The 25,276-nt window shown below is 35.9% G+C and overlaps 1 protein-coding gene and 1 pseudogene across 5 annotated transcripts in view; one reads left to right on the top strand and one right to left on the bottom strand.

Annotated features, from left to right (window-relative positions):
- The window catches only part of Exoc6b (exocyst complex component 6B), a 556,197-nt gene that overhangs the window by 495,976 nt on the left and 34,945 nt on the right, over window positions 1-25,276 (bottom strand). The gene's annotated exons all lie outside the window — the stretch shown is intronic.
- Window positions 16,338-16,707, top strand: LOC109696441 (SRA stem-loop-interacting RNA-binding protein, mitochondrial pseudogene; annotated as a pseudogene).

The raw sequence follows: 25,276 nt of genomic DNA on the forward strand, positions 1-25,276 counted from the left end.
AAGAAGAGAAGAAGAAGAGGGGAGGGGAGGTTTAAAAAAACAGTATATAAAACTATACATATATTCAATATGAAGGTAAATATGTCCAGATATTTTAATTTGCATCTCTTTAGGGGAAAAAAGGTAAGTGAGAAAATAATAAAATAATGCAAATGATAAAGGCTGGATGATGTGCATTTCGATTATTTTATATTGTACTTAAATTAACAAAGAAAACGCAAGAAAAAAGTCTAGAATATTACCTGGCTCATAGTAGATGCTCAAAAAATGTTCACTGAAATAAAAATCAAACAAGAACAAACACTTCAGAATCAAGCCAAGGTCTAATTTTGACCAATTATCCAAATAAAATAAATGTAAAAAATATGGAATGAGAATTGCTTCTTATACTACCACAAGGGCTGGTGGAGTGGCCCAAGTGGTAGAGTGCCTGCCTAGCAAGTGTGAGGGACTGAGTTCAAACCCCAGTACCACCAAAAAAAAAAAGAGAGAGAGAAAGGAGTCCCAAAGATTACTCTAATGGACGTCTGACCTATTTCTGAATAACTTGATTTGTGAACTGGAAAAGCAAGCCACTCTCTTGATATGCAAATAACTCCCTATCAAAATCATAAAAATATCTAACAAAAAAAACTTCATGTTTTAGACAAAATAAATCATTTGTACTCCACACGAGTGCCATCTTTCCATTAAAAATCAATTTTGTCCCATTTTGTCTTATTCTGTGACATTTATTTGTGATGTAGAGACCAGCCAATTTTAATGACCTCTTTTTAACACAGAATTGTATAGGAAAAAACAAACCTCATAGATGATCCAGTCCAATTTCACAGACATGACAATTTTTTCCAAATAATTCCATCAAATACTACTCCAGCTTCTGCTGAAACATCTCTTGTAAAAAGTTCACTATAGGGCAATCAATCCCATTTCAACAGCTGTTGCAATGTTCTTAAGCAAAACCAGCATTTGCCTTCTTATAATTTTCACCATTATTATATTTTTGCCCTCAAGGGACCACAAGGAACAAGTCCTTAATCCATTCTCCCACCTCCATTCTCCAGACTAAACGATCTCAAACGATTCAACTGTTTCACATATAAACAGCCTTTCAATTCAAGTTTTACCCCTCGGACATGTTCTTGTAGGCACCATTCTCCTCAAAGTGTAACAAAACAGGCAGTGTAGCATGCTGGTCAAGAACATAGGCTGCAAAGTCAGGCTTCTTGGATTCAAGTCTGCAACCTATTAGTTGAGTGACCTTGGGCAAGTTATTAAATTTTTCTATATTTCAAATTCCACATCAGAAAATGCAGATATTATCAGCAACCATTTCATGCAGTTATTGTGTGAAAATTAAAAGGGATAATATAAGTAAAGCATTCACAACAGTACCAAGCACTCAGAAAGCATTCTATACCTACTAGCAATTTTTAAATCAAGCATGATCAAACTAGAAATATAAGGCCCATTTACTTTATTTTAACCTTGTAACTTAGTTTCCATTATAAGCAACTTAATAATAATCCTTATTTTTTATTTCTTGATTTTGTTTTTCTTTTTTGGGTGGTGATACTGGGGTTTGAACTCAGGGCCCTAGGCTTACTAGGCAAGGGCCTACCACTTAAGCCACACCTCCTGCCTTTTTTTTAAGGATATTTTTCAGAAATGGTCTTGAATCTCAGCCCAGGCCTGCCTTAGACCACAATCTTCCTAACCTATGCCTCCCTCATAGCTGGTATTACAGTTATACACCACTTCACCCAACTTGTTTTGTTGAGATGGGGTCTCACTAACTTTTTGCCTTGAACAATGATCCTCCCAATCTCTGCCTCTCAAAAAACCGGGATTACAGGAGTGCACCACCATGCCTGACCTGCTTACTCATTTTTGACAGTCATATCATGCTATATATTAAGCTTAGAATCACATAAAATCTTTTAATTTGTTTTTATATATCACTATATGCATTAAGTTGATACTATTTACTAGTTATTTCAATTATACTCCATTTCTCCAGTCTTCCGAGTGCTTTTAGGACAATGATTTTGTCATTCAACCTCCATTTCCATATTTCCTTTTATTAAGTGGAAGATTTTCACACAAGAAATTTCACTACTTGGAAGGGCAGAAACCCAAGCAACTCTAGGATCTAAGAAAGGAGAAGAAGCCTGAAAAGCATGAACATATGAAACTGAAATTTTCCGTTTTCCATATTTAAAAATATGGGGGGGTCAGGATTGATGTTAATCACATTGGTCAAATGGAGACTTGAAAAGGTTCATGTTTGGCCTTTTTTTAAAAAGCCCAGAAAATAGAAGAAGTCACCAACCTCACTTCCTTAAGCCAATATTCAGCTCCCCAACTGTTTCCAACTTGGAAAGAACTTACCATGAGCCAAAGCTTTTAATGTCCCTCCCTTTTGAAGGCACAATGGAAACAATTCCCCAGAACAAAGGAGTTGCGTCAGCAAACTCTCTGCTCTTTCAAGTTGGAAGGACAGTTGATTCACACCATGTGTCAGAAAGAAACACCAGTTAGAACCAAGTGAGATAAATTTTATGGCTACAGAGCTGTTTAATATTAAACTGTAATAAATCATATTTACAGCAAATTATAAACAAAATATTTTGTTTACCCTCTCTCTCATATGTTACTTCCCTTCAAAAGAAATTTAAAGAGAATTCATAATTCCAAGGTCACAGATGCTCTAACAAAAAATCACTTTCAAATGTTGCCATCCAGAACCAATGCTCTAGATAATACGCCCAACAGACTGCCCTGGCATATCACTATCAGCCTTGCTATAGAGTGCTGTATGTTGTAAGATAGGATTAGTTCAGTGGTCATGGTCTTAGTTTAAGGTATCACCTTCATACTTAACTACGTCTATGCAAAGTCATCTTCGTGTTCACCCTGTTGTATTATTTTACTTTATAGCTGACCAGGAAATCAAACATATGTTCAGCTATATAAATGATACTAAACTGATTTCATTCCAAAGACTCTGAAAGATATAATAAACCTGGAAAAACTGAGCAAAATGGATTTATTTGAAAAACAAGTCCTAAAACAATTTTAAAATTTTCAACAGGATGAATTATAACAAAACTCTAGCAATAAAATAATGGTTGAGGAGACTACTTCAATAATGTCAATATATTATGATAAAGCTTAACACGTTAAGAGACATCTTTCTGAAAAGGGAGGTTGCAAAAACTTCATGCTTGGTTCAATATAAGAAATTAAGAAACCATAATGGGTATCTGGGGAAAGTAAACTGCACTCCCTTTGGAAATGATCTATGATTAAAATTTGTTAGATATCTACCTTTGGGGTAGTACATATTTTCATTACTCATCGATTACCAACAAACAGATCAATCTGATCTGGGTTATACACCTTCCTTAAGGAATCTGATACCCTATAGCAATCAACTCTAAACTCAAAGAAGTGATAATCTAGTATAGTCCTGATCATCACTGAAGAAACAAATTACTTCCCCAAACAGTCATATTTAGGACAGTTTCCCAAAGCTATGATATATCATGACCACATTCAGTTCTTCAATGTATGGAGTAACTTATTATTTAATGAGGGAAAGTATGAGCAACATTTTTTATAAATATAAACTTTTTAAAAGCAGGAGAAATTTTACTATTAATAAAATGAGTATTCTCAGCAAATGAAATAGAAACTATTTTCTCAAAAAATTAATAATATTGGTTATACTAGATGGTGTGAGCAATTTTCTACCATATGTTCATTTAAAAAGTAGTTAATGAGAACTTACTAAAAAGATAAGGACAAAAATGTTTTCCTTTGAAGGAGTCCATATTGTAATTAGTAAGAAAATACACACCAAAAAAAATTTTTGAGTAAATAAAAACCTGAATGGAAATTAATACAATGTTTAAATAAATACACTTAGGTGATACAATAATGCAACATAAAGGAATACTCCAAGTGAAAATACATTAGTAAGAAACATTTTGTTGGAGTTACCTAAAACCAATAATAAAGAAAAAAAATAAATCTTAAAGGCAAACACAAACATAAGGTGGAAGGACACATATGAAGCAAAGAATGACTGCAGACTTACCATCTAAACTATGTAAGCAAGAAGACAATGGAAAGATAAATTTAAAGTGCGGGAGGAAAGACTGAAAACCTAGAATTCTACATCCAGCAAACATATTCTTCCAAAACCAAAGGACAAATAAAGATTTTTTTTTCATCCAAACAAAATCTTGCAGAATTCATTGATTGAAAACCTGCACTCCATAAGAAATGTTAAAGGAATTTCTTTTAGCAAAAAGAACATAAATCTGCTAAAAATCTGAATCTGCACAAAGAGAACATGAAATGGCAAATATATGGGTAAATATAAAATTTTTACCACTTTAAAAGATAACTGAAACAAAAATAACAACAATGAATTCCAGAATTCATAAACATAGAAGTAAACTGTATATCAGTAATAACTCAAAGACAAATGAGGGAAATGAAAGTATAATGTTATAAGGATCTTATGTCACATGTGAGGAGACATCATATCATTTGAAAGCAGACTGTGATAAGTTAAAGCTGCATATTATAAAACCTAGAACAACCACCAAAAAATAAAAAATAAACCCACACACAAGTAGGTATACCTAATAAGCCAAGAGTAAAATACAACTGAATCCTAAAAAGTCCCCAGTTATCATAATTCAGTTAAGGGAAGCAACAAAAGAGAAACAAATGGATAAAGAACAGGACAAATGAACAAATAGCAAGATAATAATTTTAAACCTTGTCATAGAAGCAATTCTATTAATGTAAATTATTTCTTCTTTCCTACTGTTTTTTAATTAATTTAGTATACTTCCATTTCCCACTTCTATGTTTGGGACTATTGCCACTGTTTTTGAGATAGATTAGAAGGACTCACCTATCCCTGGGGTAGCAAATCAGTCCAATATAAGGTTTCTCTGAGTGGTCTTTTCTTACCTAATTATGACCTTTACCATTAGTAAAGAGGGCTGAGCTGGTAACATGAAAGAGGACAGTGGAAGTGGCAGCCAAGAAACAAAGATAGCAGCAAGGGCAGAGGTGGCAGTGGCAACAGTGGAAGTAGGGAAAAAATATATCTGAAGAGTTCCAGAGAGTGGCTAGAGCAAAAAATAACAGGGAACAGAAGTGGCAGAGACAACAAGGGACAGTGGAAGAAGAGAGAAGGTGAGAAGGGGTAGAGCGTTGAGGCTGAAAACAGACAGAAGTCTGTAAAGAAGAAAAACTGTGGACCCTGCTCACTGGAAGAGTTCCAGAAAGTTGCCAAGACTTAGGGGTCGAGGGTCTGAGACACCCTAGACCCAAGAGCTATAGCACTTGTCACTGTAGGTCTGAGGGTTCCAGCACTCAAGGCTTATAAAACAGTTGTAATCCTAGAAGGTGCCACCTACTGCTTGCTTGCTGCTATCTCCATCCCCACCCACTGCCGCTGGAAGCCAAGGATTACAATAGCTGCCCAGAGAGATAGCCTTCAACCTGAGTACCTGTAGCCATAATTCTCTGGCTTCTAAAGCCTGGAGCAATAGGCCCCTGACTCTCAGGGACCCTATATACCTCTGGGCTTGCCAGTTCATCCCCTAGATCTTGGGCACTCAAGGGTCCGTGATTGCCAGTGCTAGAAGAATTTCTCCTCACCTATCCAGGATTCCTATCTGCGTAGAACAAAAGGATTCCAGGCAGCTGAGTGGCAACACACTGAATAGCACCGTAGTGTGACATCATTGCTTATGTGCATTCTGCTTTGAAGAACTCTAAGCTTCTTCAAATTTTTCAGAGAAAATTACTGAGGACTTTAAAAATATTTATATTTAGCTCTCTAGAGGTAAGCCTGTATCTTTAATTATAGTAATAATATAATTAATATGGCTTATCAATTTTAGATATTGTCTACTTCCTGCTATAATCAATCAAAATGTATCTCAACATACTTTATATCAAATCTTTCTCCCTTTCTCCTCCTCACAATATACTTACACCACTTTTAGTTTTTCTAAAGATTACTTTTATAATTCTGGTAATATACTCACACTTTTATTTCTTGTACATTAAAACAGATGATCGTGCTGGGCACCGGTAACTCAAGCCTGTATTCCTAGCTACTTGGGAGACTGAGGTTGGGAGGATTACAGTTCAAGGCCAGCTAGTCAAATATTTTACTAGACCCCCATCTCCAAAATAACCGGAGCAAACTGGACTGGAAGTGTGGCTCAAGAGGTAGAGCCCCTGCTTTGCAAGAACAAATCCCTGAGTTCAAACCCAAGTCCCACTAAAAAGAAGAAAAAAAAATTAATTAGTTATATTAGTTATTAGCTCTCCCACATTTTCTCTTTGTTTCTTTTCCTGCCTTCCCCAACTATAGAAATGAATTTATACTGACAGGATGACAGAGTATATATACTGTTCTGTAGTCATAATTATTTTTCATGACTGCCCATACTTTGTCTTTGAAAATCAAAAGAACATTTGCATTATTTTAGCTCGTAAATATTTCTTACTCATAAGCCAGGCTGTACGTTAAAATTGCCATTCCTTTCTTGTTGGAATCTCCCTGGCTTGAAGCCAACCTTTCTCCTGCTGCAGTCTAAACTGATACCTCTCCAGGCCTTCTGTCTACCTATTCATGATATTCTTTCTTAACATACAGAGTTGCTCAGGCAACCAGAAACTAAGGGAACAAGACATAGGAAAGGAAGGGAACAATAAAAAGAGATGAGCCAACATTCTTCAGTCACTTTTTTTCTCCCTCAAGGCATTTGGCAAATCTGTGTAGAAGAGACTGAAGTTCCCAGTAAAGAGACCAAGCAGAAGGCCATGACTAAGAGGTAGAAAAATCAGCTTTTGACAGTTTTATGGAACTTAAGTAATTTAAATTAGAGACATAAGAGCTTACAATCCTGGAAAAGAAAAATGGGAAGAAAATAAAACATTCATGATTTTCCCACAACATATTTGCTGAATTCTTAAGCTACAAACTAAGAAGATAAAAAATAAATAAATAAATAACCCCAGAGAAGAAGAACCACTTCAGGGAGTTTTATGTTGAGGAAACAAATAATACAATTCAGGATCTAGTTGATGAAAGGGGTCCTAAACATCGCTTTATGCTCTTTGGAATGCTTGGAAGACCACACCATAAAGCAGGAAAGAACCAGAGACCATCACAGTCTTGCTAAACCCTAGACTTTGCCTGCTTCATCCCTGGATGGATTAAATAAATCATTGCCCTACCACCTGTCTCACCAAAAGAAAAAAAGATATCCAGAAGCTACACAATTGTTCTACATTCATTAAGTTCAAAACTAGCAGGCATGCCAAGAAAGAAGATCATGTAAGTAAAAAAATCAAGATACACAGATGATATAGATACTGAACTTACCAGAAAAGGATTTTTTACATGACTATTATTGACAGGACAAGAAAAAATAGAAAAAGATAGGCAAAATAGAATGAATGAAACAATGGAGAATTTTGTCAGAGCCTTGGAGTTTATGCTTCATAAAAATTTGAGGACTGGAGGTATGGCTCAAGTGGTAGAATGTCTGTTTAGCAAGTTCAAAGCTCTGAGTTTAAACCCCAGCCCCACAAAAAAAATTGTTTTGAGAAACACAAAACTGAAAAATACAGTATTTGGAAAATTTTTGAATTCAGAACTCTGTTAGTTGGTTTACCAGCAAGAGAGAATTAGTGAGGATAAGTCAACAGAAAATACCCAGATTGAAGCATAAAGAAAAGGAGGAAAAGATACAAAATACACAAGTATACAAGAAACATGAAACGTAGGAGACATAGTCATAGACAAAAGACCTAACCAAACAATTCAATTCTGAAAAATTTTTGATCTAACAATACACATATATATGTGTGCATGTATGTATGTACATATATGCATACGGTACTAAAGATTGAATCCAAGGACTTGTACACGCTAGGCAACATTCTACCACTGAGCTACATCCCCAGCTCACAATATTTTTATACTCTTAAAAAATACTGGATTCCCAAGAACTTTTGTATCTACAGTATGATAGTGAATCTTGATTGTCAATTTGATTGGACTAAAAAATGCCTAGATTACTAAAGCACATGTCTCAGAGGGTATTTCCAGAGAGGATTAACTAAGGGAGGGGAGGAGGAAGACCTGTCTATCTGTGGGTGGCACCATCACTGGGAACCCATTGGAATAAAAAAGGAGAAAGGACAAAGCCCACTAGTGCAGGCATCCTCTCTCTAGGCTTCCTGACAACTATGATGTGAGCTGCTCTGTTTCACCATGCCCTCCCTGGCATAATGTATAAAAACCATGTGCCAAAATAAGTTGTTTTCACAGGTATTTTGTGTGAAACTAACATGTTTGGCTATATTTACTGAGAGTTGTCACTTTAGAAATTAAAACTAATAAAAACTAAACTTAGGAACACACAAGCATAAGTTACATTTGCCATTAAAACAATGTCAGGGAAACTCCACTAAATTCTGTGAGAATGCAAGTAAAAACAGCAAATATGATATTATGCAAATACTTTTTAATTTGTGAGTCCTCTGAAAGGGGAAATCTTTTTCTAATGGAGCAGAATTAACACTTAAAGATGCTGTAGCCAAGAATTTCCCAAAACTAATGAAAGGCATCACTCCATAGCTTCAAGCCCTACAAACCCCAAGCAGGACAAATGTAAAGAAAATGATACCTACACACAACATAATAAAATCACTGAGAACTGAAAACAAAGGAAGAATTATTATGAGCTGTCAGAAGAAAAATAATATTAGCGTCAAAGGAATAATAGTAGGACTAAGAGCTGACTTTTTAGCAGACAAGATAAGACAATTGAATGATACTTTCACATTCAGGAAAAAAAAAACTGCCCCCCTGGAATCCAGAAGTTTAAGGCCAGCTTGTGACATAGCAAGACCCTAAATTTTTAATAAAATAAGGCAAAGAATGGTATAACTGCTACTGAAAACGGTATAATAATTCCTCAAAAAAATTAAAAATAGAATTACATAGGACCCAGAAATTCTAATTCTCGGTCTATCATCAAAAAATTAAAACCTGAGATTCACGTTAGCATTTCTATACACTAACAATGAGCAAACTGAAAAAGAATGTATGAAAACAATTCCATTTACAATAGCCTCAAAAAAAATCAAATACCTAGGTGTAAACCTAACAAAGATGTGAAAGACCTCTACGAGGAAAAGTATGCACTTCTGAAGAAAGAGATTGAGGAAGACTATAGAAAGTGGAGAGATCTCCCATGCTCATGGATTGGTAGAATCAACATAGTAAAAATGTCGATACTCCCAAAAGTAATCTACATGTTTAATGCAATTCCCATCAAAATTCCAATGACATTCATTAAAGAGATTGAAAAATCTACTGTTAAATTTATATGGAAACACAGGAAGCCACGAATAGCCAAAGCAATACTCAGTCAAAAGAACAATGCAGGAGGTATCAAAATACCTGACTTCAAACTATATTACAAAGCAATAACAATAAAAACAGCATGGTACTGGCACAAAAACAGACATGAAGACGAGTGGAACAGAATAGAGGACCCAGATATGAAGCCACACAACTATAACCAACTTGTCTTTGACAAAGGAGCTAAAAATATACGATGGAGAAATAGCAGCCTCTTCAACAAAAACTGCTGGGAAAACTGGTTAGCAGTCTGCAAAAAACTGAAACTAGATCCATGTATATCACCCTATACCAATATTAACTCAAAATGGATCAAGGATCTTAATATCAGACCACAAACTCTTAAGTTGATACAGGAAAGAGTAGGAAATACTCTGGAGTTAGTAGGTATAGGTAAGAACTTTCTCAATGAAACCCCAGCAGCACAGCAACTAAGAGATAGCATAGATAAATGGGACCTCATAAAGCTAAAAAGCTTCTGTTCATCAAAAGAAATTGTCTCTAAACTGAAGAGAGCACCCACAGAGTGGGAGAAAATATTTGCCAACTATACATCAAAGGACTGATAACCAGAATATATAGGGAACTTAAAAAACTAAATTCTCCCAAAACTAATGAACCAATAAAGAAATGGGCAAGTGAACTAAACAGAACTTTCTCAAAAGAAGAAATTCCAATGGCCAAAAAACACATGAAAAAATGCTCACCATCTCTAGCAATAAAGGAAATGCAAATTAAAACCACGCTAAGATTCCACCTCACCCCTGTTAGAATAGCCATCATCAGCAATACCACCAACAATAGCTGTTGGCGAGCGGGAGGGGGCGGAGTGGGTGGTAAGGGAGGGGGTGGGGGCAGGAGGGAGAAATGAACCAAGCCTTGTATGCACATATGAATAATAAAAGAAAAAGAAAAAAAAGAATAGCTGTTGGCGAAGATGCGGGGATAAAGGAACCCTCTTACGCTGTTGGTGGGAATGTAAACTAGTACAACCACTCTGGAAAAAATTTTGGAGGCTACTTAAAAAGCTAAACATCGATCTACCATTTGATCCAGCAATAACACTCTTGGGGATATACCCAAAAGACTGTGACACAGGTTACTCCAGAGGCACCTGCACACCCATGTTTATTGCGGCACTATTCACAATAGCCAAGTTATGGAAACAGCCAAGATGCCCCACCACTGACGAATGGATTAAGAAAATGTGGTATCTATACACAATGGAATTTTATGCAGCCATGAAGAAGAACGAAATGTTATCATTCGCTGGTAAATGGATGGAATTGGAGAACATCATTCTGAGTGAGGTTAGCCTGGCCCAAAAGACCAAAACTCGTATGTTCTCCCTCATATGTGGACATTAGATCAAGGGCAAACACAACAATGGGATTGGATTTTGAGCGCATGATAAAAGCTAGAGCACACAAGGGAGGGGTGAGGATAGGTAAGACACCTAAAAAATTAGCTAGCATTTGTTGCCCTTAACGCAGAGAAACTAAAGCAGATACCTTAAAAGCAACTGAGGCCAATAGGAAAAGGGGACCAGGAACTAGAGAAAAGGTGAGATCAAAAAGAATTAACCTAGAAGGTAACACCCACACACAGGAAATCAATGTGAGTCAACTCCCTGTATAGCTATCCTTATCTCAACCAGCAAAAACCCTTGTTCCTTCCTATTATAGCTTACACTCTCTCTACAACAAAATTAGAAATAAGGGCAAAATAGTTTCTGCTGGGTATTGAGGGGGTGGGGGGAGAGGGAGGGGGTGGAGTGGGTGGTAAGGGAGGGGGTGGGGGCAGGGGGGAGAAATGACCCAAGCCTTGTATGCACATATGAATAATAAAAGAAAAAAAAAAAAGAAAGAAGGGCAAAATAGTTTCTGCTGGGTTTGAGGTGGTGGGGGAGAGAGGGAGGGAGCGGAGTGGGTGGTAAGGGAGGGGGTGGGGGCAGGGGGGAGAAATGACCCAAGCCTTGTATGCACATATGAATAATAAGAGAAAAAAAAACTGGGATTCATAGAGATATTTATACATCTATCATATGACTGCATTATACACAAGAGCTAAAAAGGAGGAGCATCCTATGTGTCTGTTGTAAGATCAATGGATAACCAAAATATATATGCATTATTCAGCCTTTAAAAAGGGATTTTTGACTCATGCTACAACATGTTTATACCTTGAAGACATAAGTTTAGCAAAATCAGTCAGTCACAAAGGATACATACTCTATGATTCCATTTAATTCTTTTTTTTTTTTGCAGTGCAGGGGATCTAACCTCAGGCCTTGGCATGCTAGGCAAGCAGCTCTCCCACAGTGGTACATCTCCAACCCTTTGATTCCACTTTTATTCTTTTATTATATTATTGTTGTACTTGGGGGTACATTGTGATATTTACAAACGTTCTAACAATATATCATAGTTGAATTCACCCCCTCCTCCATTTAAATGAGTTATCTAAGGTACTCAAATTCATCAAAGACAGAAAATAGAATGGTACTTGTCAGTGGCTGGGCAAGGGAGAACGAGGAGTTGGGCAGGGTAGGGGTAAAGAGTTTCTACTTGGGAAGATTAGAAACATTCTGGTGATAAATGGTGGTGATTAGTATATAAAGATATGAATATACCTAATGTCACTGAACTGTACACTTAAAATGGCAAATCAATGTTATGTTTATTTTAGCATAATTTTAAAATAACTAATACAGACATTTGTGAAAGATAGACATCTTTCATACAAAAAATAAATAAATTAGAGAATCTTCCAGCAGTAGGCTTGCACTAAAAGAAATACTGGAGGGAGTCCTTCAAATAAATGTAAAATTATCTCAGAACAAGGAATGGAGATGATAGACAAAATTTTTTTAAAAATCAGCCAACAGGGTAAATAAGAGTGAATGCTGACTTTACAATAAAATAAGGGTAATGTCTTGTGGAAAGTAAATTACATGTAAAATTAAAATTCATGACAGCAATAGCTTAAGAGGTAGGAGAAGGTAAACGAAAAGGTGTTTCAGTATGTGGTCTTGGCTATGTTAAAGTGATAAATATATTAATTTACATCACTCTACTGAGTCAAAGATTTATACTGAAATTCTTAAGAGTAATTCCTCATGGTTAAAAAAAAGCACTTAGCTGTAGGGGGGGGTGGTCTTAGCAGGCATTAGACTTCACTACAGCAACACTGAACACCAGAAGAAGAAAAGATACACAAGACAAAAATTTTTTTTCAATCAAGCCATCCTTTGAGTATGAAGTCTACAGAGAAACATTCTGACTATGCAATAACTCAAGATTATTATTTACCTAAGTCTTTCTCAAGGTAACTACTAAAGGAGGTACTCAGGCCAAACTAAACAACAGGACAAACTGCAGCATAAAAGACTGGCAATAGAAAATGAAAATATTTAACCGTGACTCTCAAACAAAATCAAGATCAGATTAAGGGTGAAAAAACAATATATAGAAATGCTATGTAAAATTATACAACTACAAAAATAAGAGAGAAACTAGAAAGCTGGTTGATTGCCTCATACCTAATAACTGGAGTCAAAGCTATTCAAATCAAATACGGTATAAAATCTCTTATCCAAAATCCTTGGAGCAGAAATCATTCATAATACCAAATTCTGCATATTGGAAAAAACAATGTATTTGTGCATATTGTTATACATTGTATAATATCACCTGTGAGATGTTAAGCATTTCATAATCAAGTACATTAGTATTTTTGGAACACAGGTAGGAGTATTCACATGAGTGGTAGATATAACAACTATCAATATTTCATGTCAACTCATGTCACATCTGCTTGTCAAATAAATTCAATCAGGTTTTGACCAAAAAGATAGTTTTCAGAGTCTTTGGGATTTGAGGATTGCAAAAGAGAGGTTATGGGTCAAGTCAAGTAGGCTTGACTACAAAATGAAACACTAAGATAATACTATTAATTAATATCTAGTGGTAAGGAAAATGAAAAAGGGAAGAGTACACATACACAAGTAAGCTTTATTTTTCCTCTTGGGTGAGAAATCAATAAATACTATGTTTTTAAAAGGAGACTGACAAGCTGAGGCTGTAGTTCAATGGTAGAGAGTGTGCTTAGCATGCATAGGCCCTAGGTTCAATCTCTAACACCAGAAAAGAGAGAGGGAAAGGGAGAGACAGAGAAACTTACAAGAAAAAAAAGAGGCCATGAGGCACAGCTTCATGGTGGTATCTGCTCCCAATCATTGCCACTGGCAAAAGTTGTTTTACTTGATACTAAATTATGTTTAAATGATGATTACCGTGCTCTAAATTCCCAAGTTACAGCACTTGCAGAATAAATTACTCATGAGCATAAAAGTCACTAGAGGGCAGCAGAGACAAGGAATTTCCTCTGAAAAGCTACAGCTACAAGGTTCTTATTTTTTTTTTAATTTATTTATTTATTTTTTTTCTTTTATTATTCATATGTGCATACAAGGCTTGGTTCATTTCTCCCCCCTGCCCCCACCCCCTCCCTTACCACCCACTCCACATCCTCCCGCTCCCCCCCCCAATACCCAGCAGAAACTATTTTCCCCTTATCTCTAATTTTGTTGTAGAGAGAGTATAAGCATTAATAGGAAGGAACAAGGGGTTTTGCTGGTTGAGATAAGGATAGCTATACAGGGCATTGACTCACATTGATTTCCTGTGCATGGGTGTTACCTTCTAGGTTAATTCTTTTTGATCTAACCTTTTCTCTAGTACCTGTTCCCCTTTTCCTATTGGCCTCAGTTGCTTTTAAGGTATCTGCTTTAGTTTCTCTGCGTTAAGGGCAACAAATGCTAGCTAATTTTTTAGGTGTCTTACCTATCCTCACCCCTCCCTTGTGTGCTCTCGCGTTTATCATGTGCTCATAGTCCAATCCCCTTGTTGTGTTTGCCCTTGATCTTACAAGGTTCTTAAATAGCTAGTGTGCTCAAAACATCTCAGTCATCCACAAACACAATAAAACAACAACTGATCTATAAAAACTGCTTCTAAGACATTCATTATATTGCTTTATAATCTTTTACTTTTTAATTTCACAATACACAGAGAACCTGCATAGGCTTTAAGCAGAATTCAATTTATAACATTTTTGGCACAAGCTTTGTCATTCTCTTTCTTAATATATTTGTATGTGTATATTTATTTTTCTAAACAATTTGTAAGCAGGTTTCACACTTAAAGTGTCTTTAAAACAACAATGTGTGCTTCTTCTCTTACATAATTATGGCATCATTACCAAATTCAAATATTTGCATTAATACAACTATAATTTAACCTGCAGTCCATATTTCAATTTTGTCAATTGTCCCAATAATGTTCTTTAAAGAGTTTTTATTTCCTCCTGGACAGTATCCAGTCCAGAATCACATGTTGCATTTTGTTATCGTGTCTCTTTGCTCTCCTTTCTTCTAAACTAGCAGTTCTCTAATGTTTTGACATAGGACCACTTTACACTACTCCAATTTACTGAGAACCCAAAAGAACTTTTGTTTATATGAATTATGTATGTCAATATGTACTGTATTAGAAATTAAAACAAGAATGACATCAGCAAGATCACAGAATAGAAGTTTCCAACACTCATTCTTTTAACAGAACACCAATCAGAACAACCATTTATTCAAAAATACCGTCACTAGAGCTAAGGAATCAAGTGACAGCTTATAGTCCCTAAAGGGTACACAGAAATAGGAAAAGACACATTGAAGAGCATAAAAAGGACAGTTTCATGTGACCCATGATTCCCTTCCCCAAAGTATGTACAGTATAGCTTGAGAGATTCTATGTAGAGAAAAGAGAATAAGGTGAACACCTGAATTCCTTAAGGACCCCAGCACCAGGCCTGCCCCAGACCTCAGTCCCAGATTAGCTGTTGGGTGCCCAGGCTGCAAGCCCATCCCTGCAACAGGCCAACAAGGTTATATGCTTGTCCCTATTGATCCAAGCTCTAGGACCTGACAGGTCCCAGTGCCAGGCTAGCTGTCATGGCCAAAGGCTCCTGGCCTACCCCAGTAGACTGGTACCAGCATGGCTCCCTCAGAAACAGGCATAAGACCTGCTCTCATAGACCCAGACAACCCCCAGACTCAGGCACCAGATCCTGCCCACTGCAGCAGATGCAGTCACTACCCATCAGCATGAGGCTGGTCCTCCACAAACCCAGAATCTAGACTCATAACCAAGGACCCAGGCCCAGGCCTGATCTTGTGAACCCAAATGCTGACCCAGTAACTAGGCCACCCACCTAAAGACTCCAGCAGCAAGCTTGCCCGTATACCCCACCAGCCAACCTGTCCAGAACCTCTTGACAGGCCAGCTAGTGACTAGCTTTCCCTGCCAAAGTCAGTCTGTAAAGACTAAAAGTGTCTTCTTCAAATGCACAGCCACCAAGACATGGCCTCAAGGATCATAAACAAACAGGAAATCCATGATACCATCAAAGGAACAAAATTAAGCAGCAGTAAGCAACCCTGAAGAAATAGAGATCTATGAACTGCCTGACAAAGACTTCAAAATAATCACACTAAAGAAACTCAACTACAAAAAAACATATATATCATAACTGGTCTGTAATATATATATGATACACTAATAAACTGTGATGTATATTTAATAATATTGTAATGTACATTTGAAATTTGTTAAAAAAGCAAATCTTAAGTGTTCTCACCACCAAGAAAAAATAACTGAGGTATGGACATGTTAATTAGCTTGATTATAGTAAACATATAGCATCCATATAGCAAAACAACACATTATAGATATAATTTGTCAACTATACCGCAATAAAGCTGGAAAAAAATAAGATAAAGCAGCTTCTTTCTAAAGAAAAGATGGCAGCCTCAGTAGTGAGAAGTGCTATGGCGTTATGACAAGTGTTAGTTGACCAATGGCTTTTGTCAGAAAAATTCCTTGGACTGCAGCATCAAGTGAGCTGAGAGAACTCTTTGCTCAGTTGAGCCATATACAAAAGTGTACTATACATTTTGACAAAGAGAATGGCTTTCACAGAGGTCTGGGTTGGATTCAGTTTTCTTCAGAAGTTCAAAATGAAATAGAACAGGAAAATCACATTATTGATGGAGTAAAGCTCCATGTTCAAGCTCAAAGACCAAAACATTTGCTAAGAGATCAAATATCTGATGAAGAGAAAGATTTCTGAGATGATTACTGCTTGTGAAATATAGTAAACATAGCTGAAAAAAATAAGCTAAAGTACAAATTTAAAAATATTAACCCATTTAAACATACTGAACCCATTATACATTAAAGAACATATTTTATGAAGAATAAACATGTATCATAAAACAAAAAAGTTGAAGAGTCTGTTTTACATTTGTATAAGCCTCTTTAATATCTGATTTAACAGAAGATATCTGGATCCAACCTATGGTACTGTGTGGTTTTGGCTGACGTATATGAAGAAAATCCATCTTTACAATTTTTAAAACTTCTTTGATACAATCTCAAAACTTTACAAGTGGTACTTTCTTCCCAGTACTAGGGCCTGAACTCAGGGCCTCATGTTTGCTAGGCAAGCACTTTACCACTTCAGCCATGCCCCCAGTCCTTTTACTTTTAGTTTATTTTTCACATACAGTATCACACTAACTTTTCCAAGTCTAGCATTGAACTGCAGTCCTCTTATTTTCACCTCCTAAGTAGCTGGGTTTACAGGGATGTTCTACCACATTCAGCTTGTTTTTGAGATGGCATCTTACTAACTTTTGCTTGGGCTAACCTTGAACAGGTATCCTTCCTGTCTCTAACTCCTAAGTTGTCAGGATCACAGGTGTACACAGCTACACTCAGCCTCCAAATGGTTCTCTCTCTCTCTCATTTTTTTTTTTTTTAAGTATTTTGGGTTGAATTCTGGTCCTCATGCTTACCAGGTTCTACCATTTGAGCCCAAACCTCCAGCCCCTTTTCTTTCTTTCTTTCTTTCTTTTTTTTTAATTGGTGGAACTGGGGTTTGAACTCAGGGATTCACACTTGCCAAGCAGGTACTCTCTTGTTTCAACCACACCTCCAGTCCATTTTGCTTTGGTTACTTTGGAGATGGGGCTCTCACAAAGTATTACGCCAGGCTACCCTTGAACTGTGATCCTCCCAATCTCAGCCTCACAAGTAGCTAGGATTACAGGTGTAAATCACTGGAGCACAGTTTCCTTTTTGCTATTTTTTTTTCTCACTAATAGGGTCATGTATTTTTGCCTAGGCCAATCTGGACCTCAATTCTGTTATTTACTCCTCCAGTGTAGATGGAATGACATATGTGCACCATCATGCCCAACTATGGATTTGAATGGAGTCCAGTTAAATTTTTGCCCAAGCAATCCTCCCAATCTCTGCCTCCTGAGAAGCTGGGATTACAGATGTGAGCAACTATGCCCAGCAAGAAAAGTTTTTTGTTTTGTTTTGTTTTATGATACTGGAGATTGAACTCAAGGCCTCACGCTTGCTAGGCAGGCTCTGTATCACTTGAGCTACTCCATCAAAAAGAAAAGTTTTTAAGTCTTGGCAATCTATGGGAGGGCAAAAGGCCACATCAGTAAAAATATATCAGCAAAAAAATATCAGGTAGCAACAGTAAATCTGACATATGTAGTCCAAATAATAAACTAGTTACTCTACATAATAACTATAATAAAGTAAAAAACAGACTTAAACCAAAACATAATAAACAATACTAAAAATAAAAATAATGGCAACACCAAACACTGGACGCAGAGAAACTGAATCACTAATACATTACTGATGGAAACACAAAGTAGTACAGCCACTTGGGAAAATAACTAAGTAATTATTTTAATAAAATAACTGTTTCTTTAAAAAATTAAGCATACATACTGGGGTATAGCTCAGTGGCAGAGTACATGCCTATCATGTAAGGCCTTGGGTTCAGTGCCCAGCACCACATACACACACACACCCTTCCTATACAATCTGGCAACAGTATTCCTAGGAATTTATCCTGGAGAGAAATCATAGCTTATATGGAAAAAGATACAAAAACCTGCATATGAATGTTCATAGCAGCTTTATTCATAGTAACCAATAAAAGGTTATTTGTTCTCCTGACACCAAATACATGGTACCTTTTCCAACAATAATCCTCTGGTATTCTACAATTAAATTCAATTATGACACTATTTCCTGGGGTTAATATCAAATTCTACAGGTTAAGTGCTAAGTTCCACAGACTGCCCCCACCTTGGACACTAGTCACAAATGGGGTGCCCAGGTGTCCCATTTCTGCCCAGCTAACTGCAAACTGAGGTGTTCCCATAACCCCCCACTCCAGATTCAGTAATTCTCAAAACTCAGGAAAGTACTTTATTTACTATTGCTGATTTATCATCAAGTATACATTTCAGAAACAAGTAAATGGAAGAGATGCATAGGGCAAAGGTAAGACAGGGAGGAAGGATAGAGCACAAAGCATCCATATGCTCTCCAGACTCGATCGATACCCTCCCAGCAACTCCATGTGTGCACCAACCTAGAAGCTCTCTGCACTCTATCTTTTAGGGGTTTTCATGCAGGTTTCATTACATAGGAATAATTCATTAAATCATTGGTTAGTAGTAATTAAATTTAGTCTCTAGCCCCTCTCCCCTGCTCAGAGTTTGGGGAACACAGTTGAAAGCCAGAACCTTCTTATCAAGGCTTGGTCTCCCTGACTCTGAAGCAATCCAGGAACCCACAAGAATCATCTCATTAGAATAAACTCAGATATGGCTGAATGGGGCTTGTTATGAATAATAAAAGATACTTCTATCACTTAGGAAAGTTCAAGGATTTTAGGAGTCCTAGTTCAGACAGGGACAAAAAACAAACACAACTTCTTATACCATAGCCAAAAACTAGAAGAACAACTAGAATGTCCTTCAACAGGTGAATGGTTTAAAAAAGAACCTATGATACATCATACCATGAAATACTGATCAGAAATAAAAAGAAATGAACTATTGCTACTACAACAACTTAGCTGAATCTCCAAAGAAGCTTGCTAAGTGAAAAAAAAATAATCCCAAAAGGTTACACAGAATGACTTCAACTACGTAACAATTTTGTTATAACAAAATTTCAAAAATGGAGGCAGATTAATGGTTGCCGGGGTGAAGGTAGGGAAACAGGGAGTTGGATATGATTACAAGAGCAATACAAGGGACCCTTATAATAATGAAACTGCTTGTATATTGACTATGGTAATGAATACAAAATCCTATGTGAGATAAAATATATAGGACTAAGTATATACACACAAATGACTACAGTAAAACTGTAGAAATCCGAAGAGCACTGGTAGATTATATCTATGCCAGTACCCTGGTTATACTATTATACTACTGTTTTCCAGCATGTTACCTGAGAAGAACTAGGTAAACTGTGCATGGGATCTTTCTATTATTTCTCATATCTGTTATACAATTATATAAATAAATTTTTAAATTAATAAATCGGTATTACCTATCTAAAGAAAATTCAGAGTATTTTTTACAGTTTCAAGATAAGAAAGGCTCTGTTAAGCAAGAGATAAAATTCAGCCAGGCTCCAGAGGCTCAGTACTAGAATCCTAGCTACTCAGGAGGCAGAGATCAGGAGGTTCCTGGTTCAAAGCCAGCCCAGGCAAATAGCTCTTGAGACCCTATCTCAAAAATACCCAACACAGGGCTCGTGGAGTGGCTCAGGCAGTTAGAGTGCCTGACTAGCAAGTAAGAGACCCTGAGTTCAAACCCCAGTACTGCCCAAAAAGAAAAGAAAAAAAAATAAAAGTTAAACTTCTATATAAGAACTTAGCAATGTGTTAGGTCAAAAAACGAGAGACCACATAGGAAAACGTATATAAGAATTCCTACAGATCAGTAAGTAAAAAACAACCCAAAAAGGAAAAATTGAAGCTGGGCATGGTAGCACATGACCACAAAATCCAGCACTCAGGAGGCTTAGGCAGGAAGAGAGCTCCAGGTCACACTAGGCTACATAACTGGACCCTGTCTTTAAAACAATGTGAACAAAGTTTGAGTTTCTAATTGAAAGAAGAAGAAGTAAAACTGATCCACGTAAATAAGGAATTTTGGAGAAAAACAAAAGTCATATGACATAAAGTGCTCACAGGCATCAACTTGACTTCAGGTTTTGCCAGGAAGTTAGTATTTTGAATGCTACATGTGTACAAACTCACAGCAGTGCCTAGAACATAGCAGGAACTCGATAGTAGTCAATGAATACTCAACAGTAGCTCAATGAGTCATAGTAGGAACTCAGATTAGAGATGAATGAGTACTTGTAGTTTCTCCAAAGACAGTAGCAAAAAGAGCAAAAAAGTCCATTCCTCCAAGAAACTAATAAAGATGGAGAAATTAGGGTATTCCCAGATTTAAAAAAAAAAAAAAAAACTAACAGAATTCACCACTAGTGAACCTGTCCTGAAAGAAACAATAAAGGTTGCCCCTCAGGCTGGAATAGGAAAAACACTCAATTATTTAACTAACATCCAAATAGGGAAATAAAACATTGGTAAATGTTAACTATATAGGTAAAGATAAAAGCCAATACTAATGTATTTTTGGTTTGTAACTCTTCTTGTTCCAATATAAAACAACTGCACAAAACAATACATATCTATAGTGATTGAGACACAATGTATATACATGTAATTTTAAGACAAAAGCAACAGAATGGGAGACTGGGGCTATGTAGAAGAAAAGACTTTCTATATCACAAGTTAATTTGGTATTAACAGGTAATAGACTGTCATAAATTAAGAGGTTAATTAAAATCCTCAAAGCAACCACTAAGAAAATAAGTTTTAAAATATATAGTAAAAGAAAAAGGGAAGGCCAGGTGCCAGTGGCTCATGCCTGTAATCCTAACTACTCGGGAGGCAAAGATGATCAGGAGGATCATTATTTGAAGCCAGCCCAGGCAAATAGTTCATGAGACACTAGCTCAAAAAAACCCAACACAAGAAAAGGCAGAGTTCAAACTCCAGTACCACAAAAAAAGAAAGAAAGAAAAGTGAAGAAAAAAAGCAGGGAATATAACACAAAAGAAGGCTGTAATGTAGAAACCAAAGAACAACAACAACAAAAAGATATGACATATAAAACAAATAGCAAAAGGACAAAATTAAGCCCTTCTTTATCAGTACTTACAATAAAGGAAAATGGACAAACATCTCCAATTCAAAGGCAAAGATGAATAGAATGAATTTTAAAAATAATAACATGATCCAATTACATACTGAATGTAAGAGTCTCATTTAAAATCCAAAGATACAAATAGGTTGAAAGTAAGAAGATGGAAAAAGGTATTCTTTACAAACAGTCACCAAAAGATTAAATGTACCAACCAAAAAGAGTTAAAATTGGACAAAATAAGATTTAAGACAAAAACAGTTTTTAAGAGAAAATGGATAATTTATAATGCTAAATGGGCAATCCATCAAGAAGATTATGACCATTAGGAAAGACAAACAGCATAATAATAGTATTATCTTTGTCACCTCTATTTTAAAGATTTGGGGAAAAAAATCAATCCTTAAATCCTAGTCTACGTTTTTTTTCCTTCTAGAAAAATGCACTAGATGTAGAGGAAACAGAATCAACTCACTGGTGCCTTAACAGGGAGGAACTAACATGTCTTGTGCTAGTTGGCAAAAAACTGCTACGTTATATACTGTAAAGGAGGCCCTGGTTGATCTTCAGACTGTTGATCTAAAACAGCCATCCCTTCAGTTCAGGAAAGGAATATGTGATTCTCACCAACCAACACTTTCAAGACAATAACCATAAATCATGACTAATTGTTGCTATTAATCATCTCCCATTCCTTCGGAACACAACACATCTTTGTGTTAAAAGCTATCGTACCCAAGGTTTTTCCCAAAAAGCCATGTTTCAGAGAAAAGTTAAGAGCACCAATGAGTTTCAAAATTTATTGACTTTATTTTTAGTTTCCTAAAAATGTTGATGCTCAAAAATATAATACAGTAAATAGGTTAGTTTTTTTAAAAGCAAGATACAAAATGTGTATGGTATATACCTGTCTAAATAATAATACAAGATCAAAACATACAGTGAGTATATACACAAACACATGGTATAATATAAGCATTACAGTATTTATAATAATACTACTAGTAACTCCATGCTTACCAGTTATATAGCACTGTTTTCTATATGATATTGCTTAACCTTAAACCACCCCTTTGATACAGAGTAATAGTACTATCTTCTTTTCACATACAAAGAAACTAAGAGATATGATTACTTATTTGCCCATCACAAAGCTAGTAAGTAAAGTCATGATTAAGATGTAAGTATACAGGTTGAGTGGCTCCAAGTGGTAAAGGGCCTACCTAGCAAGCATAAGGCCCTGAGTTCAAACCCTAGTCTCACCAAAAAAAAAAAAAAGACGTATGTATACAAACCAAAACCCCATACTCAACCATTTTCCTATTTGGAATTATATTTAAAATGTCTCTATACTATAGATCATACAAATGCATAAAATTTACTGCACCTATACAAATTTGTAACATTATAAGTACAAAAGACTTACATATACACAAAATTTATATATATGCATGTGTTATTTAATTACATAGAAAAAATAATGCATTTTTATATATTAAAAAAGATAGTGGGTGTGCCTCAAATGGTGGAGCACCTGTCCAGCAAGTGCATGGCCCAGAGTTCAAATCCTAGTACCAGACTATGGTGCAAAACTGTAATTCCAGCACTCAGGAGATGGTGGAGGCAAGAGGATTAAAAGTTGGATGTCAGCTGGCTACATGGTGAAAACCTGTTTCAAAAATATATATAATTTTTAAATGCCAAGCAAATATAATAAAATATAAGTAACTATAATGAGTTACACTTCAAATATTTCTCTTTTCACCAATAAGTCATTATGCTGGCAATTACTTGAATCACACCCTGAGGCCTCTGCCAACTCTTTCTGGCAAAAGACCACACACACACAGCCACAAAAGCAAGCCTGGGTACCACAAAACAAAAAAAAAAAAAAGAAAGAAAGAAAGAAAGAAATAGGAAGAGTGAAGATAAATACATAATTTTTTAAAGTTACCTCCTTATATTTTTAACAAAATTATGGCAGACATTTTATGTTTTTTTCAAATTAAATCAAATGATAAATCACACTAAAATTTGTAAAATTACTTAAAAGTTGCTTTTAATCAGTGAAAATTCACTTAAATTCACTTAATTTAAATAGCGTACAGCTGGGCATAGTAGTGCACCTCTATAAACCCAGAAGTAGGAAAGCAGGAGGATTAAGAATTGAGGTCAGCCTGGGCTACATAGCAAGACCCTATCTAAAAATAAAAAAGAATTCAATTCTTATCCAAGGCATAGGAAATCAGATCCTTTTCCTAAGATTTTAATAACCAACAATCACAAAAGAACCCTTTCTTTGGTTGGTCTCAGATTTTATAATGGAAGTCTAGAATGGACAGTGTTATCTGTGTCCCCTGCAACATAGATGAAACTGTCTATTGTAGCACAGGATGAAGACGACACAGGAAGAGAAGACACAAGAAGTGTGAGGAGGGAGAAAGATATGAGAAAGAGAAGAGACCTTCTGGGAGATATGAAAAAACCTTGTTGTAGTCCTAACACCAGCTTCGCCCTGTGCTTGCTGCAAACTAAAAAATCAAACTTTACTTTTAAGCTAATTCATGTTAACATTGTATCACTTGCAATCAGAGTGCCAATCACTCCAACCTGTATTATTTTCATAATTAGAAAAAAAGACAAAAAAAACCCGAAACTATTTGTATACTGTTTATATCTTTTAAGAATAATCTCTATGTAAAATTATCATTAAAATATAAACTCAAGAAAAACCAATAAGTAGCTTAATAAATAATAAAAATGTGTCCATAATACAATGAATTTTCCAAATTTCCAAATGCCCCTATGCCAGTAAAATCAGAATCAGTAATGAAATCATTTCTTTCACTAAATAGCACAGGATTAGAAGACTAAGCTCTTCTGCCACCTTACAAAATAATCTAAACAGCATTTTTTGTTTCTGCTATTGTTTTATTTTGTTCTTTCTATGCATCTTCAGAAGAGCAAAGGTAGGATGAAACTGCTTTAGAAAACATAAAGGATTCTGTCCTCTAAAATATGGTATCTTTACTTTAAAGAGCTAACACATGTATGTACACATATTACCTGTATTCATGTAAACTTGGCAAGCTGAACGTTTCCTTCAATAGGTAACAGGATTAAGTAACAGGATCTAACGTTAAACATAATCTAAATGGACTGTTTTTCACTTTAAAATGCAACCATAGCACATATGACACCAAGTTTCATTGAGTTGATGGCAGTTTTTGATGTATTTGCTGTAACTAAAAAAGTGGGAAAGAAAGAATTGGGTTCCAGCTATCACAACTCTGTACAATGCCATTTCCTCACCTGTGTAACAGCTCAAATTACACAAAATCTGAGGTTGCCAATAAGCATTACACAGGACAAAGAACTAAGTAATTTGAACTTTTTACATTAAAACTAACAGCAAAAAGGAAAAAAAAAAACATAAAATCAGATGGGTTAGCTGGGTTTTCAGGAATTTCTGTTTTGTTTTGCTTAAGTGATCAAATTCCTGACTCAATTACTACTACAATCTATTCTATAACTACTGAGAGATTAAACTTTATATCAAAGCTCTAGCCATACCATAGAAGTAACTCAAAGACACAGCACTTGCCTAGCGTATGTGAGCCCCTAGGTTC

Source organism: Castor canadensis, chromosome 12 (assembly GCF_047511655.1).
Source record: "Castor canadensis chromosome 12, mCasCan1.hap1v2, whole genome shotgun sequence".
Taxonomy (NCBI): Eukaryota; Metazoa; Chordata; class Mammalia; order Rodentia; family Castoridae; genus Castor; species Castor canadensis.